General features: G+C 42.7%; 1 protein-coding gene across 2 annotated transcripts in view; it reads left to right on the forward strand.

Annotated features, from left to right (window-relative positions):
- CACNA1I (calcium voltage-gated channel subunit alpha1 I) overlaps window positions 1–23,565 on the forward strand; it is a 614,989-nt gene that overhangs the window by 267,644 nt on the left and 323,780 nt on the right. The window lies entirely within an intron of this gene.

The raw sequence follows: 23,565 nt of genomic DNA on the forward strand, positions 1-23,565 counted from the left end.
TAAGAGGCCTACTCCACAGCTGGTGAGACTTTTACATTACCGGGCAGAGCTTAGTAAATTAATAACTTCCCACCAGCCCATTGGGGGCAGAAATTTGCCCTGGATGTGCTGCATGTGCAGGTGTGTGCTTGCTCGCCTCCCCAGTGGCTACAATCATATTAACCACTTGAGGACCCACCCTTTACCCCCCCTTAAGGACCAGCGTTGAATTCTGTGATCTGTGCTGGGTGGGCTCTACAGCCCCCAGCACAGATCAAACACCAGGCAGATAGATCAGATCACCCCCCTTTTTTCCCCACTAGAGCGATGATGTGCTGGGGGGGTCCGTTCTCTCCTGCCTGCGTGTGGCTGGCGGGGGGGGGGGGGCACCTCAAAGCCCCCCTCCACGGCGAAATTCCGCTTCCCCCTCTCCTACCTGGCCCCCTGGTGATCGGGGCTGCACAGGACGCTATCCGTCCTGTGCAGCCTGTGACAGGACGTCCCCTGTCACATGGCGGCGATCCCCGGCCGCTGATTGGCCGGGAATCGCCGATCTGCCTCTGCTTCCTGATTAATTAGCCTGCAGCCAGCGACGCAGAACTGCATCGCTGGTCCTGCAGCTGCCACTTTGCCGACGCGCGGTATGAGTGCGCGGTCGGCAAGTGGTTAAAGAGACTCTGAAGTGACTAAGTGAGTTTAAATCCACATTTTTAACTTCTATTCATGTTAAGCACTGTAGCTAGTGCTAAAACGCTGCATCCCTGTGGCAAAACGAGGGGTTTATACCCCCAAATCACCTGTGCAAAATCCACAACTTGTTTGGTGGTGGATTTTGCTGCCAATGGAGGCAGAGCTTTGAGCTGCAGCTCTGCCTCCATGCTTGTCAATCGCTGCGCGGATCTCCGCCTCTCCCCCGCCCCTCTCTGTGAAGGAAGATTGAGAGGGGCGGCGACCAGCTGGGATTGACGTGCGAAGAGGCAGAAGTACAGCCATAAGCTCTGCTACAAGCAGGAATCGCTCCCCGGAGTTAGCAGAGGGGATTTGGGGGTATAAATCCCTTGTTTTGCCACGGGGATGCAGCGTTTTACCACTAGCTATAGTGCTTAACATAAATAGAAGTTAAAAACGTGGATTTAGACTAGCTTCAGAGTCTCTTTAAACCGTCTTTTGTGCACTGAAAAGTGCAAAAAAAGTTGCAACAACTAGTTAAATCAACATTTTTGGTATATTACTGCACTAACATTTTTGTGAATTTGGGAAAAAAAAAAAGTCTTAAATACCGAAGGTAGTATTTGACAGAACTATTTTTTTGTTTTTGTTTTTACCTTACTAAATTGAAGCAATTGTCTGCTTCATAAAGGTCAGCCACGCCCATCTTTTTGTCCACTACTTTTCTGCCACCTATAGACTAATCCACTGAATACTTATTGTAAATGTCCTTGAGAAAGGATCGCCTTGGATCTGAAATGGATTGTTGTTGTTGCACCCGTCACTTTTTTTAGGAATTTATCAAGTTATCAAGTTTGTATTTTGTATTACGATTTTGCATAATTTCAAATTTTGATGGGATAGTATGATTATCAGTGATGGTTAGAAATGTGGATTTCCGAATCTGCAGAGATTCCGATTTCTGCCAATGCCGATTACCGATTCTGCGGATTTACAATTCAGATTTCCGAGGAGACTTTTTTGGGTAGTTTTTGCATCCTCTGATTGGCCAAACACTTCTGAGTTGACTCTGCATTTTCTGATTGGTGTAATGCTTCCGAGTTCTGTGATTGGGCTAAAATGACTAAGTTGAGTAAATATGGTATTTCTGCAGAAATCCAATTTACGAGTTCTAATCGGAAATTATGAGTATCGATTGGAAATGCAGAGAGTTTTTTTTCCGTGTAATCCAAATGGGCATCCCTAACGAATATGCAAGATTGGAGTTGTACACCTGTCCATAGCTTTCATGCTGTGAGTCCTGAGTGTAAAGGTGCGTACACACATGCGACTATAGTCGTTTGAAACTATCGTTCCCCGATCATTTCAAACAACGATCATTTAAAAAAAGCAGCCAACGACCATTAAGTCTAACGACGGACGAGCTAGATCGTTAAAAACGAACGATCTATCTTGGCGGATTTTTTCCAACGACGTTCGTTTGTAAAAGTAGTACAACGTTGGAAACGGTAGTTCGTACTAGGCTTGACATGCGCATTTCACTATTTCTCCATGAAACTTTTCATTTTTATGCGCAAGCGCAATAGTTGTTTTACGTGATGTAACGTTCGTTCTAACGATCTGATCGTTACACACTTTTAAAGTGAATGTTTACCTATTTAAAAATAAAAAAGTCAGATACTCACCTAAGGAGAGGGAAGGCTTGGTCCTAATGAGCCTCCCCTCTCCTCTCCCGGTGCCCGGTCCCGCGCAGGATCCCCCGTAACAGTATTCGACCAGTTCGGTCAAATACTGCCACTTCCGCTGCCGAAGGGATGTTTCGGAAGCCTTCGGGAGCACTCGGGCTCCCGAAGACAGGCAGCTGCATACTGTGCATGCGCGAGCGCCCTCTATGACGCACTTGCGCGTACGTAGTATGGAGCGGCCCGTCTTCGGAAGCCCGAGTGCTCTTGAAGACCTCCGAAGTCCCTGCGGCGGCGGACGCGAACGGGGGAGCCAGCGCAGCACCGAGGGCACCGGGAGAGGAGAGGGAAGGCTCATTAGGACCGAGCCTTACCTCTCCTTAGGTGAGTAACTGACTTTTTTATTTTTACATTGGTACCTATTGGCTTTAAAAACTAACTTTACTTAGGTCGTTCTTTCATCAATTAAAAGTTTGTTCATCGTTCACAACGAACAATCGTTGTCGCATGTGTGTACGTAGCTTAAGTGTACCATAACGATAACAAAACTGGGTAAATAAGAGAAGTTATTATAATGAGATAATAATAGATTTCACTGAAAATAAAAAGAATTGCTAAGATATAATGCAAAGCCAAAACAAATGGCAGTTTCAGTGCCGTATAATCCACAGTGGATGAAACACATTAAATGTACATAGAAAAAAAGCAGCAGGAACGAATTGAGATGAATTTCAGAGGAAAGAGCAAGCAGTGACTAATGCAGAGTCAAGCGATAAATGGCATACGGCTGGGAACTACCAGGTGTACAGAAACTGGGACCTCGTTATAAAAACATCTATAAACATTAAAGAGAACCCGAGGTGGGATTTAATTATGTTAGTGGGGCACAGAGGCTGGTTGTGCACACTAAGACCAGCCTCCGTTGCCCCATGGTGTGCCTCCAGGACCCCCCTGCAATCTGCTATCCCCAGCGCCGTGCTAGCAACACACAGCGTGTCACCAGCACAATGCTTATCTATGCCTGTCTGTTGGCGCCGCTCCCCCGCCTCCTCCGTATCGGCGCTACCCGCCCGCGTCCCTTCCCTCCCGCTGATTGGAGGGAAGGGATGCGGGTGGGTAGCGTCAATACAGAGGAGGCGGGGGAGCGGCCCTGACAGACAGTCACAGGTAAACAGCCTGTTGGTGACACGCTGCGTGTCGCTAGCACAGCGGAGGGGACAGCAGATCGCAGGGGGGTCCTGGAGGCACACCATAGGGCAACAGAGGCTGGTGATAGTGTGCACAACCAGCCTCTGTGCCCCACTAACATAATTAAATCCCACCTCGGGTTCTCTTTAAAGCAAATAAAAAATGAGAACAGATTATTATATATAAACAGGAAGTCATATTTCTCTTTATAAATGTGCCTTTTAGAGGCACTCCAACAACATATAGCATACATTATTCAGGATACCCAATTTTACGTTAATTTCCTGGTTTCAGCATCACAAACACTTCCTATACCTATATACAGGGCCGGATTTAGGCCAAGGCCACCTAGGGCACCACATATGTATGTACCATGCTTAACTGTATAGGACGCTCTGCTTAAATGTACGCACAAACTGTAATGTTGTCCTATGTATGCTTGTCACATTGTCTACGTATGTACCATGCTTAACCGTGCTATTTTCTTGTTTTTCACCAACGACCCTGTATGCGCCAAAACCAATTCCGGGTACAATCCACCGTTGTACTTGGCGAAATAAATTCTGATTCTGATTCTGATTCTGATTCACATGAGCAAGGGCACCAAAGCAGCAGGCTAAACTGGTGCAGCATTTGCAAGCTTGCAAATGCAGCAATGCAGGGAGATCAGGCAAGCGCTGCTCTGCTCAGGCAAGTAATGCACCGCAAACAGCTGTTTGCATTGTGACGGTCATGCTGTACTGGTGCGCACCATGGCAAGCTTGCCCTTCCTCAGTGATGTCAGGTAATGTCTGACTGCCTTATCAACTTTCGATGGTTCTTTCTCTACCATTGTTAAAGCTTGCATCCATTTTTTTAAATTACTTTTTCTGCTTGCTACTCAGTACCTTTAACGAGAATCTGTTATGGAGGGCAAGTCTACCATTCATTCAACTGTGTGACTGATAAACTTTCCATATTACTTTCTCAGTACCATGGTGACCATGGGTAATGGCCGGGGAATCAGGGTTTGATTCCGGTCCTAAGTGGGAGCCTGAGAAACTGCTACCACCACACATCCAAGGAAGGACCCAAATGTGCTGCATAAGTAATGTACCTGCCCTGACCGTACTTTGCAGACCAGGCATCCGTGGTCAAATGGACCCTTGACCCAACGCTGTGTGCCAGAGATGACACCACTTGCCTTTCAACTTCATGGTACAGTTTGGGTATCACCTTTTTTGAGAAATAATTGCGGCCTGGTATCTTCCACTCCTGTGTCCCAATGGCCACAAATTTTCGGAAGGCCTCGGAGTCCATCAGCTGGTATGGTAACAGCTGGTGAGCTAACAGTTCCGCCAAGCCAGCTGTCAGACATCGGGCAAGGGGGTGACTGGCAGACATTGGCTTCTCCTGCTCAAAGATTTCCCTCATGGACATCTGGCTGCTGCTGTGGGCAGAGGAGCAGGAACCACTCAAGGTGAGAGGTGGAGTGGAGGAGGGTGGCTGTGAAGGTGCAAGGGAGAAATCGGCTGAAGATGCTGCACCTGAAGGAGGAAGAGGAGAAGGAGGGTGGCTTTGCTTTTGTGCGCTGCTTTTACTCAGGTGGTCTTCCCTTTGCAGTTTGTGCTTTTTCTCCATGTGCCTTTGTAAGGCAGTTGTGTCTACGTGGGTGTTGGCCTTTCCACGGCTCAATTTTTGGTGGCAGAGAGAACAGATGGCATTGCTCTTATCTGAGGCAGACACATCAAAACATTTTCCACACCGCTGAGCCTCCCTGGGGTGATGGCACTATGGTGGCGTCAGCAGCTGACGTTGAAGGGCATGTTGACTGGCTATCCATAGGTGGCGATACATGGTGCCGGACACTGCCAACAGCTGTTTCTGACGACGAGCTCCCCCTGCTTCTTTCAGGAACTCGTCTCCTCCTACTCCTCTCTGACTCCCCCTCTGAACTGTCCTCTTGGTCGTCTTCTCTATTAAGATCCCACGTGGCTTCCATGGCAGTATCATCATCATCATCATCATCATCATAATCATCCTCCCCAGCTTCACTTGTATCAGACACCTCCAAAACTGCACCAACTGCAGGTACTTCATCATCATCCTCCTCACACCTTACGTCCATAGTGTCGCCTAACTCAGACATATGAGGTGGTGTAACTTGCTTAGCGCCTTCATCTTGTTGTAACAATTATGGCTGTGAATCAGTTAATTCCCTACCAAATAACTCCTGCGAACTGTCAAATGCAGGGGATGTGGTGCTTGTAGTAGCGCTGGTGGCTGCGGAAGATGAGGTGTTCTGTGTTAAATAGTCAACCACGTCCTGACAATCTTGGGAGTTGATGGGACGTGCCTTCTTCTTATCACTATACTTTGATCTAGGGCCGCACGAAATCACATCAGCACGACCTCAAACAGGCCTGCCGGGTAGTCTGCCTCTGGGTCTGCCTCTGCCTGTGTTGTCCATATCGGGGGAGATAAAGTGAAAGGTATGCACTGACTTGACTAATGTAATGTGCAGTCACACAGGTGCAGTGAACAGGTATGCAGTGAATTGTATTACAAATGTGCAGCTGTCACACACACACACAGGTACCGTGAACAGGTATGCAGTGACTGGTATATAATATAACACTGCGTGCGGTTACATAGGTGCACTGAACAGGTATGCAGTGACTGGTATCAATACAATGTGCAACTGTCACACACACAGGTACCGTGAACAGGTGCAGTGACTGGTATATAACACTACGTGCTTCTGTCACGCAGCTGCAGTAAACATGAACAGGTATGCAGTGATTGGTATTACAAATGTGCAGCTGTCACACACACAGGTACCCTGAACAGGTGCAGTGACTGGTATATAACACTGCGTGCTTCTGTCCCGCAGGTGCAGTAAACATGAACAGGTATGCAGTGATTGGTATTACAAATGTGCAGCTGTCACACACGTGTAGTGAAAAGGTAGGCACTGAATGTGCTGGGCCTGGCAGTGGCACAGTAGGAATTAGCAAGGGGCCAAGGGCCAGCTGCGACTGACTAACAGGGCTGTATATGCAAATGTCAGTGGGACACACACACAAAAAAAACCTAAAGTAGATCCCAAGAACAACATTAGCTCTCAAAAGAGCTGTTGAGGGGTGCTTTTTGGCAATAAGTATCAGCAAGGAGCAAGCTAACAAGCCTAACAAGAGCCTAACTAAGCTTTCCCTATTTCTCTCTGCAGCAACCTCTACCTTCTGTAATTACTGCAGCCACACCGAGTGAGATAATGGCCGACGCTGCCTGCCTTTTATAAAAGGGGGGGTGGGGCTCCAGGAGGGAGTGTAGCCTGATTAGCTGCCATGTGTCTGCTGACTGTGATGTAGAGGGTCAAAGTTGAGCCTAATGATGTAGTATAGGGGGCTTGCATATATTTCGCGGTTCACCGAACACGAACCACCGAACTTCGCGTGAATCGGTTTGCGGTCGAAACGTTTGAGCCATCTCTATCTCTGTGCCATTGGAAGCATTTCCATCGCATCACATCACACCATGGGTAGTGTGGCCAGTCTCATAGAGAATAACGGCCACTGCGACAGGGGAGTGATGTAACATGTGAAATGGGCCTAAGTTTTAAAGAACATCCAAGGTGAATATAAACTGATGACAAAAACAATTGTATCTATCCTCCTTCTCTTAAATATGACTTTTTTTAGATATCCCAACTTTTTATTTTATATTGAAAGGGGAACAGAAGAGAGAGGTGTATGGAGGCTGCCATGTTTATTTCCTTTTAAGCAATACCAGTTGCCTGGCAGCCCTGCTGATCCTCTGCCTCTAATACTATTATTAGCCATAGCCCCTGAACAAGCATGCAGCAGATGGGGGTGTTTCAGACTATAAAGTCAGATCTGACAAGACTAGCTGCATGCTTGTTTCTGGTGTGATTCAGATACTACTGCAGAGAAAAAGACCAGCAAGGCTGCCAGGTAACTGGTATTGATTAATAGGAAATAAACATGGCAGCCTCCATATACCTCTCTCTTCGGTTCCCCTTTAAATCTAATTTAAGTTTCATTGTCTTTGTTCAATGACACCATCACTGAAGTATGCTATAGCTCAAATCTATGAATTATTGCCCCTTTTTATATATGTCCTGCTCTCTGAAGCCATGTACTGACAGGAAAGTGTTTTATGGCTGTAATTACTAATCAGTGAGGGTTATGCTATAGTCTGACCCTGTCCGACCCAGTCCCGACCTGGGCAGAAACTGTCACTTGCATACCTGATGTTTAACTCTTTCAGGCAGAGAAAGAGAAAAAGGAACACAGCATAGTTATCTGTTTGCTAGGCACTGTACATACACATGTCTATCTCATCATGTCACATGTCACCTCGGGTATCCTTTAACCAGGAAGATTTGACTAAATACAAATAACAGGCCATTTTATTTCCCATGTACAACTCGCCAGTAGATATATTAAGGTTTTACCTTGTTAGAAGTTGGGCATTTGGCACGTACCGATCACACAGCTCCCAGTGACAGCGGATTTGATGACATGCTGAGTTTAATTTTAGCTGCCTTCCCACTTTTCAGATTAAATATATTTAAAAGTTTCCTGTGAATGTGCAGCAGACCCGAGCAAACCGAGGAAAGTAAATTTCACCGATTTCAGTTATGAACAACTGTCAACGTTATTAGATATATAGATTTTTTGTAGCAAATGATAGTCAAACACAATCAAAACTCGAATTTTGATCATCAAATGGAAACAAATCATTTGTATTAAAGAGGTGCAAATTGTGAACACATTGCAGTGCAGCTGCAATTTTAATTATGATTTGCAGTGGAAAAGGGCCCTAACTGCATCCAAGAAAACAGAGCTGCAGATTGTCACTTTAAGGACAACTCGAGATGACATGATGACATAGACATGTGTATGTACAGTGCCAAGCACACAAATAACTAGGCTGTGTTCCTTTTTTTTCTTTCTCTGCCTGAAAGAGTTAAACATAAGGCATGCAAGTGACAGTTACTGTCCGGGTCGCGACTGGGTCGGACTATAGCCTAACCCTTGGCTTTTGAAAGCAGGAAGCAGATAAAAAGGTTCAATAATTCATAGATTTGAGCTCACGCATACTTCAATGAAGGTGTTATTAATCAGAGATGAAGAAACTGTAAAAACTTAAAAAACTAGATTTAAATAAAAAATAAAACTGTCCATATCTTAAAAATTTCATTTTTTAGGAGAAGGAGGATAGATACAATCGTTTTTCTCATCAGTTTATTTTCTCTTCGAATGTCCTTTAACTACTTTTGGACATTGCTACTATGCCCAAAAGGCTGCAGCACGGGCGCCACCCGTTATCCCGGAGATCAATGAGTGCTTGTAGGTATAGTGAAGCACTCCTCTTAATAGTCGATTTGATGTGCCACGGTTAAGCCAGCCACACTCTGGCTCTTTGGCAGTTTTGAAGGGATAAAACTGGCACCATCAGATAAGTATATTAGCGACGTTTCAGGGCAGCCGTTTCAGGGCAGCTGCCCCTTTATCAAGGTAAGCAGTTTGCAGTAGAAGATAGACTGACATGAAAACGGCTTTAAATACTGATGAAGTTAATCTGCTGCCTAGACATATCAGAGGCAGTTTCCAACATGTATTGTAAAGCCTCCATCATGTGGAATGGAGGTGTACGAACTTTTGACATCCATAGTAACAAGAATACAATCATCACTTATTGAAGGCATATTTTACAGCATGTTAAGAAACATTTGTGTGTCCCTCAAGTATGATTTTAGGGACACCACATAAGGTCTAAGGACTTGATCAAGATATTTGGCTATGGGGCCAGCACAGAGTCAGTTGGGATGAACTCTGTGCTGGCCCCTATAGCCAAATATCTTGATCAAGTCCTTAGACCTTATGTCTCACATGATGGTGGGATGGAGGCTGTATATGTTGGAAACTGCCTCTAATATGTCAGCAGATTAATTTCATCTGTTGCCTAGGTTACGTGGGTGGGGGTGCATAGCGCCGCCTCTGCTCACGTCACGCTCACATGTTCCCCATGAGGTCCGCCGGCGGCCTGCTGGGAGTAACAGCAATGCATGACCTAGCATAGAGACTCTCCTTGGCTTCTCGCCCACTGGTGAGTAGGAGGTGTGGGCGGGTTTGTTTCAAACAGACTAATCGGGACCAACCCGATTAGTTCCCCATCAGGTCCGCTCTGAGGACGGACCATATGATTGGCTTATGTATATGTATACTTTCTCTTGGTTGTTGTCTCATCATGTTGAGTATTTAAAGCCGTTTTCATGTCAGTCTATGTTCTACTGCAGACAGCTTAGCTTGATAAATGGGTGGCTGCCCTGAAACGTCGCTATGACAGCTGTCGTTTGCCAATAAAGAGCTTATACTTACCTGATGGTGCCGGTTTCATCCCTTCGAAACTGCTGGAGATCAGTGAGTGGGAACATAGTTCCTATACGTTGATCTAAGTCCGTGGTAGGAAGACCGATGGCTTCTTTAGAAAGTTACGATCTTTCTAAAGAAAAGTTTCCCGCCCTTCCTATACTTCTTGGAAGCGAGAGCGCTCGCTTACAGGACAAAAAAAAATTGACTGTAGCCATCTTGTGGCCAAATAGAAAATCCACATCTACATACATTTTGTTATTAAATAAACACAATTTATTACATTTAAAAATTAATCGTTTACCTCTCACACCAAAAACTATCTATAGAAAATTTTTAATTAAAAAAATTACAATTAAAAAAAACATAAAAAGTTACCTAAGGGTCTGAACTTTTTTAATATGCATGTGAAGAGGGTATGTTACTATTATTTTTTAAATGTATAAGCTTGTAAATAGTGAAAAACTGAAACTGAAAAAATGCACCTTTATTTCCAAATAAAATATTGGCACTATATATTGTGATAGGGACATTATGTCAATTGTGTAATAACCGGGACAAATGGGCAAATAAAATACGTGGTTTTTAATTATGGTAGCATGTATTAGTTTATATTGGCCAAAAACTGAGAAATAATGATTTTTTTCCATTTTTTTTCTAAATATTCCCGTTAAAATGCATTTAGAAAAAATAAGTCTTAGCACAATGTACCACCCCAAGAAAGCCTAATTGGTGGCGGAAAAAACAAGATATAGATCAATTCTTTGTGATAAGTAGTGATAAAGTTATTGGCGAATGATAGGGAGGTGAAAATTGCTTGGATGCATAAGGTGAAAAAACACAAAAGGCTGAACCGGTTAAGGCTTTTTTTGCAGTATGTCGAACAAATATCACCATACAAAATCCAATCCCCTTTCATAAATATGGCATTAAAAAAGTGACCATCACAATTTGAAATGTGGGATGCAAAAAGAGTAGTAATGTGAAAAGAAGCTAAAGCCTGGAACACACCTTAATTTTGATTGGCCAGTCAAATTTACCACCTCATCTGTTGGCCCTCATACTACATGGAATTGGTAAAATTAGCCAATCAGACTGTAAAGGATTCTAATGGTGATCGGTTGGGTTTGACAATTTAGTCAATCAGAAAACGTTTTTTTTTTATACTCATTTGGGATGGATAGGACATACACATTGGTTTGTTGATGGTAAAATAATCAATGCATTACGGCATTTTATTTGTGATCACATTTATCTGATCGCTCCGAAAATTATTCACTGAAAATTGGACCCTTTTAGAGCACCTTACTCACATCCAATTTTGATTGGCCAATGGTTGGCCAATTTTACCACTTCCATGTAGCAAGAGAGTATAGCTCTACCAAATCTGTGGGCCTGCATACTAGATGAATATGGTAAAATTGGCCAATCATTGACCAGTCAAAATTGGAGGTGTGGCAAACCTGTAATATTACTTTGCTGTGTCTTGTACAGTCATTTCTGAGATAACACGTTCCGTGGGCGTTTGCCCGCTTCCTCGGGTTAATTCAATCAAAAAGTGCTTTACTGTATGGCTGAGTGGAGCTCTAGCACCTCTATGTGTCATCCTATAGAGGTCTTCTGCTCATGGGATATGGACACTCATCTCGGCAAAGGATGTGTATACGCACTTTTAATGCTTTTCCTACTGATTTTTGGTTCAATTCCAAGCTGCCTAAAACATGCATCAAATTTTCCTGCAAGCAGGAACTAGAGTTCCCTCCATTGCTTATTGCCAGTGAACAGATCCCCTGTTAGGCCCGTATTGTTTGACGTTGAGTACGTGCCATGTAACGTAGACATCTCTTTATTTTGTGGATTGAATTAGCGGGAGTCCTCTGAGGTGCAGACATCACAGGGAAGAGTTTAAATTGATGTTCTGGAACACGCTGGGCTTTTTTTTAGTCTTACTCTAGTCGGAGTCTTGTTTAGGCAGAGGCTGTTTGCTCCGCTCCTGTTTGTTTACACATGTTTATCCTGGTACATTTCAGAGCCGTCGAGCAAAAGTTGATGTCCTCTAACCTCTCCCCAACATGTTTTGTTTTTGCCAGATATTTCTGCAGGATGAAGTCCTTAAATTAGGTCTCTCTTTTCCACCCTGATCATTATTTTGCTTGCTTGTTACTGATGGTGTTTGTGTTCCACTCTGTTCCAGACTCTCTTTCTTATCTCCTCCTCCCTGGTTGTCTCTCTGCCTCTGCACATTCCGTCTCCCCGGGATTGCGGTGACAGGTGATTAATAGCCTATTAGCGCCAAATTACCAGATGAATGTTAGGCTGGGAAGATTTGACAGAAGGAAGTGACAGGAGCAGTGGTAAACTCAACACCTAGGCTTTCCCGAAAAACAAATGCGAGCCATTTCTAAAATCATCCTCCTCGATGCAGCCGAGGGGTGTTTACTGATTTAGGAAGCCGGCAATTATAATTGAAAAGTCCCCAAAGGTAGCACGGCGTATGGCGGCGCACACATTAAAGAGATTGCGAGCAGACTCACATGGGGCGTCTTAGCTTTGCCTGTTGCAAGTTTAATGTTTTAAAGCAACATATTGTAAAAAAGATACCTTTTAATGGCAAAACCGCAAGAAAACAAACAAACAAAAGGCCTTATAATACAGGGTTTCAAGGGAGTTGGCTTAATGTATGTACACACACTAGATAACGACTGCTTTGGGCAACAAATATTTACTCGTGTAGTGAGTGTACAGCAGATGTTGCTTGAGGATCTGGCATGTTGGATCCTTAAAGTGAACCTGAGCCAAGTAAAAGTATTTAAAACAAACACATGATGTACCTGCAAATGATTATTACCTACTTACCCAGAGCTGGATTTACCATAAGGCACTGTAGGCATGTGCCTACAAGCGCCTAATAATCAAAAGGTGGCTTACTCACCTCCCTGAGTGTCTCCATCCCTCTTTTCCTATGAGAGTGGAAATGAGAGGTTTCTCACCCTGCTCTTGGCATTCCACTGATGAGATCTCAGTTCATTCAGGGGCTACTCTAGCTACAGTACTCAATACCGAGGTTCCTCTAGCTACCTAATACTTTGGGAGGGCGCGTTCCCAGTACGTGCTCTGCAGGTAACTCTGACATTCATGCTTGCATGTCAGCTGATCCAGCAGACACGGTGGGTTGCTATTGGTTTGTTTTCAATTCTGCTTTTGTTGAATGGTTAGTTCTAGTATTTAAACCTGTTGAGCGCCCCCAGTCATCGCCCGTGATAGCGTTAGCTTTGGCTTGTTGCTGGGTAGCGCTCACAGTCATTATTGACGCCTGTTGCTGACCACTGCCTTGTATCTTGACCACGCTTAACCTCTGCTTGATTCCTGTTGCTGACCACTGCCTTGTATTGACCATGCTTGCTTGCTGGATTCCTGTTGCCAACCTTGCTTTGTACCTCGACTACCTCGACTACACCACACACATACACACCATATACACATACACCACACACACACACACACACACACACACACACACACACACACACACACACACACACACACACACACACACACACACACACACTACACACCATATACACATACACCACGCACGCACACACACACACACACACAACGCACACACACACACTACACACCATATACACATACACCACGCACACACACACACACACACACCATATACACATACACCACACACCATGTACACCATTTATGCACACACACACACACACACACACACATACCATATACACGTACACCACGCACACACACACACACACACCATATACACATACACCACACACCATGTACACCATTTATGCACACACACACACACACACACACACACACACACACACACACACACACACACACACACACACACACACACACACACACACACACATATACAATCAAACAGGTAACACACACATCTTACTCTATGCCCGTTATGGGCAAATCATTTCTTCATTGCAATTTATGGATATCCTAAAAAAAAATGAAGTTCACAAGTTGGTTTTACTGTGCAGGAAGCACTGAAAGGGTTAAGCCTTAAAGTACCCCTGACCCCCCCCCCCCCCCCCCCCCCTCTAAAACAGCAGACTTATATATTTTTTTATCTGCTGCGCTGTGATATGCATCTCAGCGCCTTTCTCCCCCTTTAGGGCTCCCCCTGTCCCTCGCTCTGCCTACTGGAGTAGAATGTCGAGCGTGGGCTGGGAGGAAGTGTCTGTACTTCCTCCTCTCTGCCCGTCATCACTAACTCTCTCTGCACTCGCCGCTATTCATTCCTATTTACACAGCACATTGCGGAGCTGAGCTGTGTGCGGTCTTGGGGTAATTTAGCTCAGAACAATAGTGTACCTATTAGCTATTAGTACACACTCATTTTGAGCTAAGTTACCTCTAGACCGCACAGCGCAGCTCCGCAGCGCTCGGTGTAAATAGGAACGAATAGCGGCGAGTGCAGGGGGAGTTAATGATGACAGGCAGAGAGGAGGAAGTACTGACACTTCCTCCTAGCCCATCCTCGAGCGGCTGTGCAGAGCGGGGGGGGGGGGGGGATAGGGGGGATGCCAAAGGAGAAGGATTGTGATGTGACTCTTATGTCACAGGCACAGCACAGATGACAAAAATGTATTAACATTTTATTTATATATAATATATTTAATATTTATATTTAATAAATATATTAAAATAGGAGGTCAGGGGTACTTTACTGTTTACTGTGTGGGGAGAGCTGCCTTGACTTACCTCCTGCAGTCTATTCCCAGCTGCTGATAAGAACTAATTGAAAACTTTGATCTGGCTAAACAAGCACAGGAACACAGAGCAGTGGATTTCTTCAGCTGTGGAATGAAGACTTTTTATTGTGTTCTGTGCAGGGGTTTTGTTCCATTTAGAAAAACAAATTGTCCTAATGTGCATTGTCCATTAGGATACCTTATATTGATGTGTGAATTTCCCAGTAATTACAGAAGGGTAGAGGCACCCAACAATGAATATATCAAGTTCTTCGTTATATAGGATATAAAAAAATTAAAAAAAAGGGTATCTTATCTCTGCAAGTGACACAACCCACACAAAAAAAGAAGGGTGTATGTCTGGTAAGTTTATTCAAGCATGATATAAAAAGGCAACACATTTCACGGGACTCTGCCTGCTTCCTCAGGTCAATAAGAGTGCCTTAAAGAGAACCTGTACTGAGTAAAAGTATGTAAAATAAACACATGAGGTAACTTCAAATGAACATTACATAGTTGCCTTGCCATCAGTTCCTCTCAGAAGCTCACCATTTTCATCTGACAATGATCCTTCCCAGTTCCGACAATATTTTGCCAGAACTGAAATATATCAGTTGCTGTCTGTTATATATCAGTTGCTGTCAGTTACAGCTGAGAGGAGAACTGATGTGTCCATGTTTCCCTATGGCTCAAGTGGGAGATATTACAGTTTAACTGTGTGCTGACCAGGAAGCTGTTATGGGGTAATGGCCATTTTTAAAATGGAGGACAGAGAATTCCCTTGATTACAGTGGACAAACAGGACACAGGAGAGGAGAAAGAGATTGATGAGTAGACTACACAGCAGGTAGTATGACTTGTGTGTGGTTATTTTGACTTTTAATTTTCAGTACAGGTTTTCTTTAAGTGATTCAGTTTAGAGCATGGGCACCAAAAATGAAGTTTTTAGGTGCATAGGCTCTAAACTGAATAGTTTAAGGCACTTTTATTGACTTGAGGGAGCAGGCAGAAATCGGTCAAACACGTTGTCTTTTTATATCGTGCTTGAATAAACTTACCTGACATACACCCTTCTTTTTTGTTTGGGTTGTGTCACCTGGAGAGGTAAGATACCTCTTTTTTTATAATTTTTTTATTTTCTATATAACCATTATTCTATATAACATTAGTTGTTGGTGCCTCCACCCTTCTATATTGCCTACAACACTTCCCTTGAGTTGTCCCTACCACTGGTGTGGTGCTAACTGTCGGGCGTTTTGTCAATGTTTGTATAACTTGTTTAAAAATAAATATAAAATCAAAAATGTAAATGTAACGCTCCTGGGAAAATAGGAGGAGCTAAAATACAAACATACGCCTAACTGTGTGAGCTTGTTTTCCGAGGTTTTACAGTACTGGTTTAAACATGCAAATAAATGTGGACCAATTTATAAAAATATCAATTTAATATCGAATAAATATTACAATATCAAAACAATATAATATTGCACTTTTGATATAAAACAAAACTCATAAGGTCATTCTTATAATAAGCAATGAGCTGGATAATAATTTCAGTAAAACATCAAAATGTTATTATACTTAATCACCAAATACAAAAGGCTTAAACCATTCAGCAGTCAATTCAAATACAGTGCATAGATGTGACTCCTCAAATATGGCCGTCGGCCCTGTTACTCAATTTACCACAGGGTCTCTGGAGACAAAATGGATGAATTGAACGACAACAAAATGGCTGTTATCAAAATCAAAATGGCTGCTATCAAAAACAAAATGGTGGCTATCAAAAACAAAATGGTGGCTATCAAAAACAAAATGGTGGCTATCAAAAGTCAAAATTGCGCAGTCCAAAATCAAAAATGCGCTATCCAAAATAAACTGGCTGATGTCAGCTATACCATTCAATATGACAAATTTAGGATGACTCAGTGGATCTGACGACTGGGCGTTGCCCCACAATCGCTATGCAATCAACTATAAATGACAGGAATTTTCCCTCTGTCTACACTTTAACCTCCGCTGGCCTGTGTTACTACACAGAGCAGGCGGGTAAAATACATATAATTTTGGAATAAAATATCTATTGAGTCGTCCTAAACTTGGTTAGGTGTGGCTTGCACATGCTGCGGCAAAGTATCAAAATATCTAGAGGAGGTAGCTTGAAAGGTCTAGTTTTTTTATCCAAGACTGAGTTAAACAGCCAGTTATCAATGAACATATGGTAGAACTTAGGTGAGTTGTTTCCAACTTGCAACTTTGGAAAAGCTCACCCCTTTTTAAAATATCAACCAATGAAATTCAATCAATACATCATATGTTCAGATATTCTGCGCTGTAATAAGCCGTCTAACTAACAAGAAAATCAGAACTGGGTTCAAGTATAGTCACCAAGATGGCCTCTGGGCGTGTTCCTCTTAGGCGTGGCTGTGTTCAGATGGCATGAATCCTCTATGTCCTGGTCTGCCCAGATCTCTTGATGGTCTGATTCTTTATGGTCTGATTCTTCTCTCATTGAATGACCCCTCTCTTCTTATTCCCCTCACTACCTATGATCCTGCCCAGGAGATTAAATCTTCCAACCTATCACAAGGCAGTAGGAGTGATCAGTGGGAGTGATCAGTCACTAATCTTTAACTCAAGTGTAATGTTGGATTTCACCCTCTGGAGGTGCTGTTGGCTAACTAATCACCTTATTAATGGGATATGTGGCAAAATTAAAGACATTTTGATTGTGTTTTATTATAGCCCACAGTGAATGAATCAATGTTATAAACATTTCATATCTTATGGATAGTTGATCTGGATGGGATCACTGGTTATTATTTATTATACAGTGACCTTTTCTACCATATTTAAGATAGATTGGATTTGATCCAAAAATCATTGGCATGCTTAAAACCACCATGGATCTCTCATTATAACACATTGTGCTGTCTGCAGAGTTTTATATCTCTAACATCATTGTTTAACATACAACACTGGTAAACATATAGCATTTCTATATCATTCTGGATATATTCATTCAAATAATCTTTATATTAATACATATACAATGCCATAACCTTTTTTATATTCATTCTTAATTGTTATGCAATGATGCATACATGTGCTGTCTGTTTTCTTAACCTAGATGGGGAATTGTAATATAACTTTATGCTTTTTAATATGAACTATTGCTGACAGCACAGTCAATATATTTCCCAAGCTCTGTTTTTGTGTCTGAACCTTGGAAACACATACATTGTGCAAGGAAAACAACCCCCATCCAAGGCTTCTATGCATTAAATACAGCCAGGTCTGAGCCATTGTTTACAAAAACTGGTTCATTTACCGACAAAAGCTAGTTAAGGTCTGGTCTGTCTCTTTCATTGTCCTAAGACTCTTCTTGTTGGGCAATTGTTTGGTCAAACCAGGTACTTGTCTGCTTCCATTGTTCAAGTAAGGTGAATGGGATTACCCATTGCAAATAGCACCTCAGCTGACTGCCTGTTGTTCAACATCTGACCTTCCTTTAGAGACACATACAAGTCACCTTTGTAGGGCAATATTACATCGCCATATTAAAATAATCTATACATTTCTAAATAATCAATGCACCTATATTAATCTATAATAACCCTGATCATCAGAAAGTCTTTGTCTCCTATAACCTAAGGGAAGGAAATTATTAGGTTTTATTCCTATTTGATCATACACAATTCAGTTTATCGGGGAAAACAATGTTCCGCCATATGGACATCTCGACATAACCAGTAAGGACCGTAGGATTGCGATTGCCCAGTTCCGGAAGGACCTGGAGTGCCGAGTGGGGACAGCTATTTCCCCATAGGGGACAAACGGTGGTTGCAGGTTCTGCAACCCACCTTTGAAAGTATGAGCAATCTTGTCTATTTGTACTATATCAAGTATCTTATGTTACTGCACCATTTGGCTCCTGGTCTCGTTTATCACACAGGCTACCATGGTTCCCCCACAATGACCGCCCCTTCTTCTACCTCTCCCAAAGTTGCTAAAGGTCAACTCCAAACTATTTTGACAAAGATCTCAATAAGCTTAATTTGAAACGGCATAGGAATTGGTCTAAATACTTCAATGCGTGTATAAAATAGTTCAGTTTTATTTTTTTCTCTGTTAAAAGCTTGTCCTCTTTGTGCTGTTACAGACTTTAGCATGAATCTGAAACATACAAAAATGGAGTAATGTGAGTCTGCAGTATGGAAGCAATCTATGTACGTAGATTTTGAATTTAGGTAAATGGTCCATTTTCAAGTTATTCTCAAATTCTTGGAGAAAATTGGATTTATTCCCCCAACAGGAGGTAAAATATAACCTGGTAGTTAACCCCTGTTCTTAATGCACGATATAGAATACCAAATTGAAGTTAATTTTACTTCTATAGGAAGGCTTTTCTTCTTTAATCTATACTTGTACGAAAAAAAAAAATGACGAAGTAATTTTCCCTTTGTATATCAATTACCGAAATTCAATACTATTGTTATATTGTCATAGCTGTAGAATTCGTTTTAGAACATTTTAAGGATTTATAATAAGTGTCAAGGGCACCTTTCTTGAATAAATTTAGCATAACTGAGTTTTATACACCTTATATTACCCCCCAGTAAAATACATATTAAAACTAACTTGGACAGACAATGAAAGTATAGCACCTATGGCAAACTAAACACCATTGTCGCCTTTTGTGACTATATAATCATCCAATTAATTTACTTGAGTTTTAAGGCTAATTGTTATGAAACATGTATATTTTGAATTGTGCTATGTGTCTTAAGAAAGAAAGAGAGTAAGGAGAAAGATCACAAGGCATGATTAGGTGTGACTATTACCAAAAACGCATTATTATTTTCCTAAATATTTTATTTGTTTACAAGTTCTAGAAAGATTTTCTCACTTTGGGCCGGAACCAGTTCACTGTTTCTCTTAAAGAGAAACTCTGACCAAGAATTTAACTTTATCCCAATCAGTAGCTGATACCCCCTTTTACATGACAAATCTATTGCATTTCACAAACAGACCATCAGGGGGCGCTGTATGACTGATTTTGTGCTGAAACCCCTCCCACAAGAAGCTCGGGGACCGCGGTACTCTGGGCAAACTGCCACAATGTAACAATGTTCACAGACAGGAAATGGCTGTTTACAGCTAGAAACAGCTACATAACCTGCCCACAGTAACAATGTCACCATGTAATAAATGTCAGAATGTGAATCCGGTAGAGGAAAGATTTTACAATGGGCAAACACTGACTAAATCATTTATACATAATTATTGTAAAAATGAAGCTCTTTTTTTATTACATTATTTTCACTGGAGTTCCTCTTTAAGTTTTCTCCTAGGTGATATGTTTGCATTATAAATAAAGTATCTTAAGGGCCCTTTTCCACTAGCAATCACAAACGCCAGCGATTGCGATTTTTCATGAATTTTGTTATGCGATTGCGATTTTTCATTTGCATTGCAGTTTTCTTTGTAAAATCGCTACAGAAAGCGATTGCGATTTGCGATTTACAAATCAAATCACTATAGTGGAAAATACTTCTCATGATTTCTGTGATGAAGTAGCAACCCTAGCGATTTAAAAATCACTAGCGATTTGCGATTTTGCGATTCGGCTGTGTAGTGGAAAAAGGCCACCAGCAAGCACTAAAATACCCAGAAAATTTTTGACAATAATTTTTACCCTACTTTTGGTATTTTTTAAATTCCAGATAACAAAAGTTATTTTAAACAGAATATGATTTTTGTTTCTCCTAGGAGAAAAAGTTAATTGGATCTGGCCTGTTTTGCTGCAGATGACTAAAAAAGTGTTGCTTACAAAATGTATTCTACTCGAGAACAATGAAGAAGTCTATGATCAGTTTGTCTGTTGATTTATTTGTACCTTTTTGATATTAATGGATGTGTCATTCAGGATTCCTGAGTAGACTAAAACACGGGGACAAACTCTTTTTAACAGAATACCCAGACAGCTTGGGGTGACCCAAAACTACTAGGAAAGAGACTAAAAGAGACCAAAAAGCCCTCCTACTAAAAAGCCCTCCTACACCAAACTCTTGTTTCTACAAGATTTTTCCTGTTTGAGAAGCTGTGGTGGTGACCAGTGCTCATCGCTCTGTGTTCACCTTCAGGTCAAAGTTAAACTTGTTCTGAATATTGGGTATTTGGATTAGAACAAACAGAACCAAATAGAAGTGGGATACTTGAGTTTGGGTGTTATTTTAAGGCCAGCAATGATTGGGAAAATCACAGCAGGCGTCTCATCTTTTTGCATAGATAACAGCTGAAGTTTTCTTTAATAAGTAACCCTAATATGTGGTAGCAGTTATAGGTGGCCCCCAATAAATACTCTCAGTCATAGTCATTTCCTAATATATATCTGCAGTCATAGGTCTCCCCCTTCCCCCACAATATCCACCAGCAGTCATAGGTGCTCCCCCTTCCCCCAATATCCACCAGCAGTCATAGGTGCTCCCCCTTCCCCCCAATATCCACCAGCAGTCATAGGTGCTCCCCCTTCCCCCCAATATCCACCAGCAGTCATAGGTGCTCCCCCTTCCCCCCAATATCCACCAGCAGTCATAGGTGCTCCCCCTTCCCCCCAATATCCACCAGCAGTCATAGGTGCCCCCCCTTCCCCCCAATATCCACCAGCAGTCATAGGTGCTCCCCCTTCCCCCCAATATCCACCAGCAGTCATAGGTGCTCCCCCTTCCCCCCAATATCCACCAGCAGTCATGGGTGCTCCCCCTTCCCCCAATATCCACCAGCAGTCATAGGTGCTCCCCCTTCCCCCCAATATCCACCAGCAGTCATAGGTGCTCCCCCTTCCCCCCATATCCACCAGCAGTCATAGGTGCTCCCCCTTCCCCCCAATATCCACCAGCAGTCATAGGTGCTCCCCCTTCCCCCAATATCCACCAGCAGTCATAGGTGCTCCCCCTTCCCCCCAATATCCACCAGCAGTCATAGGTGCTCCCCCTTCCCCCAATATCCACCAGCAGTCATAGGTGCTCCCCCTTCCCCCAATATCCACCAGCAGTCATAGGTGCTCCCCCTTCCCCCCAATATCCACCAGCAGTCATAGGTGCTCCCCCTTCCCCCCAATATCCACCAGCAGTCATAGGTGCTCCCCCTTCCCCCACAATATCCACCAGCAGTCATAGGTGACATCCAATCTGATTTTGAGACCCACATAGGAGATTCCCAAGAAGCAAATTTCACCTTTTTTTGCATAATTACCACTAATTATGAATCACAATTTCAGTTACAAGAACAACAAAATTAATTAAGGATTTTCCAGAAATTTCGCATTACGATTTCGCTCTACGCCTGTCCATAGCTTTCACACTGCGACTGCTCTGTGTAAGTGTGACATAAAAATAAAAATAAGTCATCTACTTAGAAAATAAGAGTTTATAATGAGATAATAATAGGTTTCATTGAAAATAAAAAGAATTGCGAACATTTTATGCAAAGCCAGAAACAATGGCAGTTTCAATGCCGTATAACACACAGAGGATAAAAGCATTATATGCACAGAAAAAAAAAATAGAGCAGAAACGAAGTGAGATGCATTTCAGAGGAATGAGCAAGCAGTGACTAATGCAGAGTCAAGCGATAAATGGCATACGGCTGGAACTACTGGTTGTACAGAAACCGGGGACCTCGTTATAAAAACATCTATAAACATTAAAGCAAATAAAAAAGGAGAACAGATTATTATATACAAACAGGAAGTCATATTTCTCTCTATAAATGTGCCTTTTAGAGGCACTCCAACAACATATAGAAAATTTAATACATTTTTCAGGATGCCCAATTTTACGTTAACTATCCTGGTTACAACATATGAAAATGTTCTCTATCTATAGCCTAGTCTATGATGTCACACAGAGTTCTGCCCAGAGCATTCTAGGAGACCAGGGGCATATGCAATTAACTTTTCTCCAGAGTTTTCTCCCAGGAGATAATCCGAAGACTTAACAACAAATGTTGTTTAGGTGATACCTTTCATGACTAGAGATGGCCCGAACGGTTTACCGGCGAACGGTTCCCGGCGAACTTCCGTGGTTCGTGTTCGCAGAGAACCGCAAACTTTTCCGGAAGTTCGATTCGCCCCCATAGTGCATCATTAGGGCCAACTTTGACGCTCTACATCACAGTCAGCAGGCACATTGTAGTCAATCAGGCTACACGCCCTCCTGGAGCCCCACCCCCTTATAAAAGGCAGGCAGCGTCAGGCATTGGACTCACTCGTGTGCCTGCAGTAATTAGAGAAGGGAGAGCTGCTGCAGACTCTCATAGGGAAAGCTTAGTCAGGCTCTTGTAGGCTTGTAGGTTGCTCCTTGCTGATTCTTATTGCTAAAAAGCACCCCTTAACAGCTCTTTTGAGAGCTAATCTTGTTCTTGTGATCTATTTTATAAAAAATTTATTTTATAAATTTTATAAATATAAAGCAAGTGGCCCACTTGCTTTATATACAGCCCTGTCAGTTAGTTGCAGCTGGCCTTTGGCCCCTTGGTGGTAATTACTACTGTGCCAGGTGCAGATTTGTAATACCCATCACTGCATATAACTACCTGTTGTTCACAGTGCACCCACCTACCTATGTGAGCACACGCAGTGTCACTGTGCCTGTCCGGTACCTGTCTGTGTGTGACAGGTGCTCATTGTAATACCCATCACTGCATATACCTACCTGTTGTTTACTTCAGTGCACTCACCTACCTACGTGAGCACACGCAGTGTCACTGTGCCTGTCCGGTACCTGTCTGTGTGTGACAGGTGCACATTATAATACCCATCACTGCATATACTTACCTGTTGTTCACAGTGCACGCACCTACCTACGTGAGCGCACGCAGTGTCACTGTGCCTGTCTGGGACCTGTGTGTGTGTGTGTG

Source organism: Hyperolius riggenbachi, chromosome 9 (genome assembly GCF_040937935.1).
Source record: "Hyperolius riggenbachi isolate aHypRig1 chromosome 9, aHypRig1.pri, whole genome shotgun sequence".
NCBI lineage: Eukaryota > Metazoa > Chordata > Amphibia > Anura > Hyperoliidae > Hyperolius > Hyperolius riggenbachi.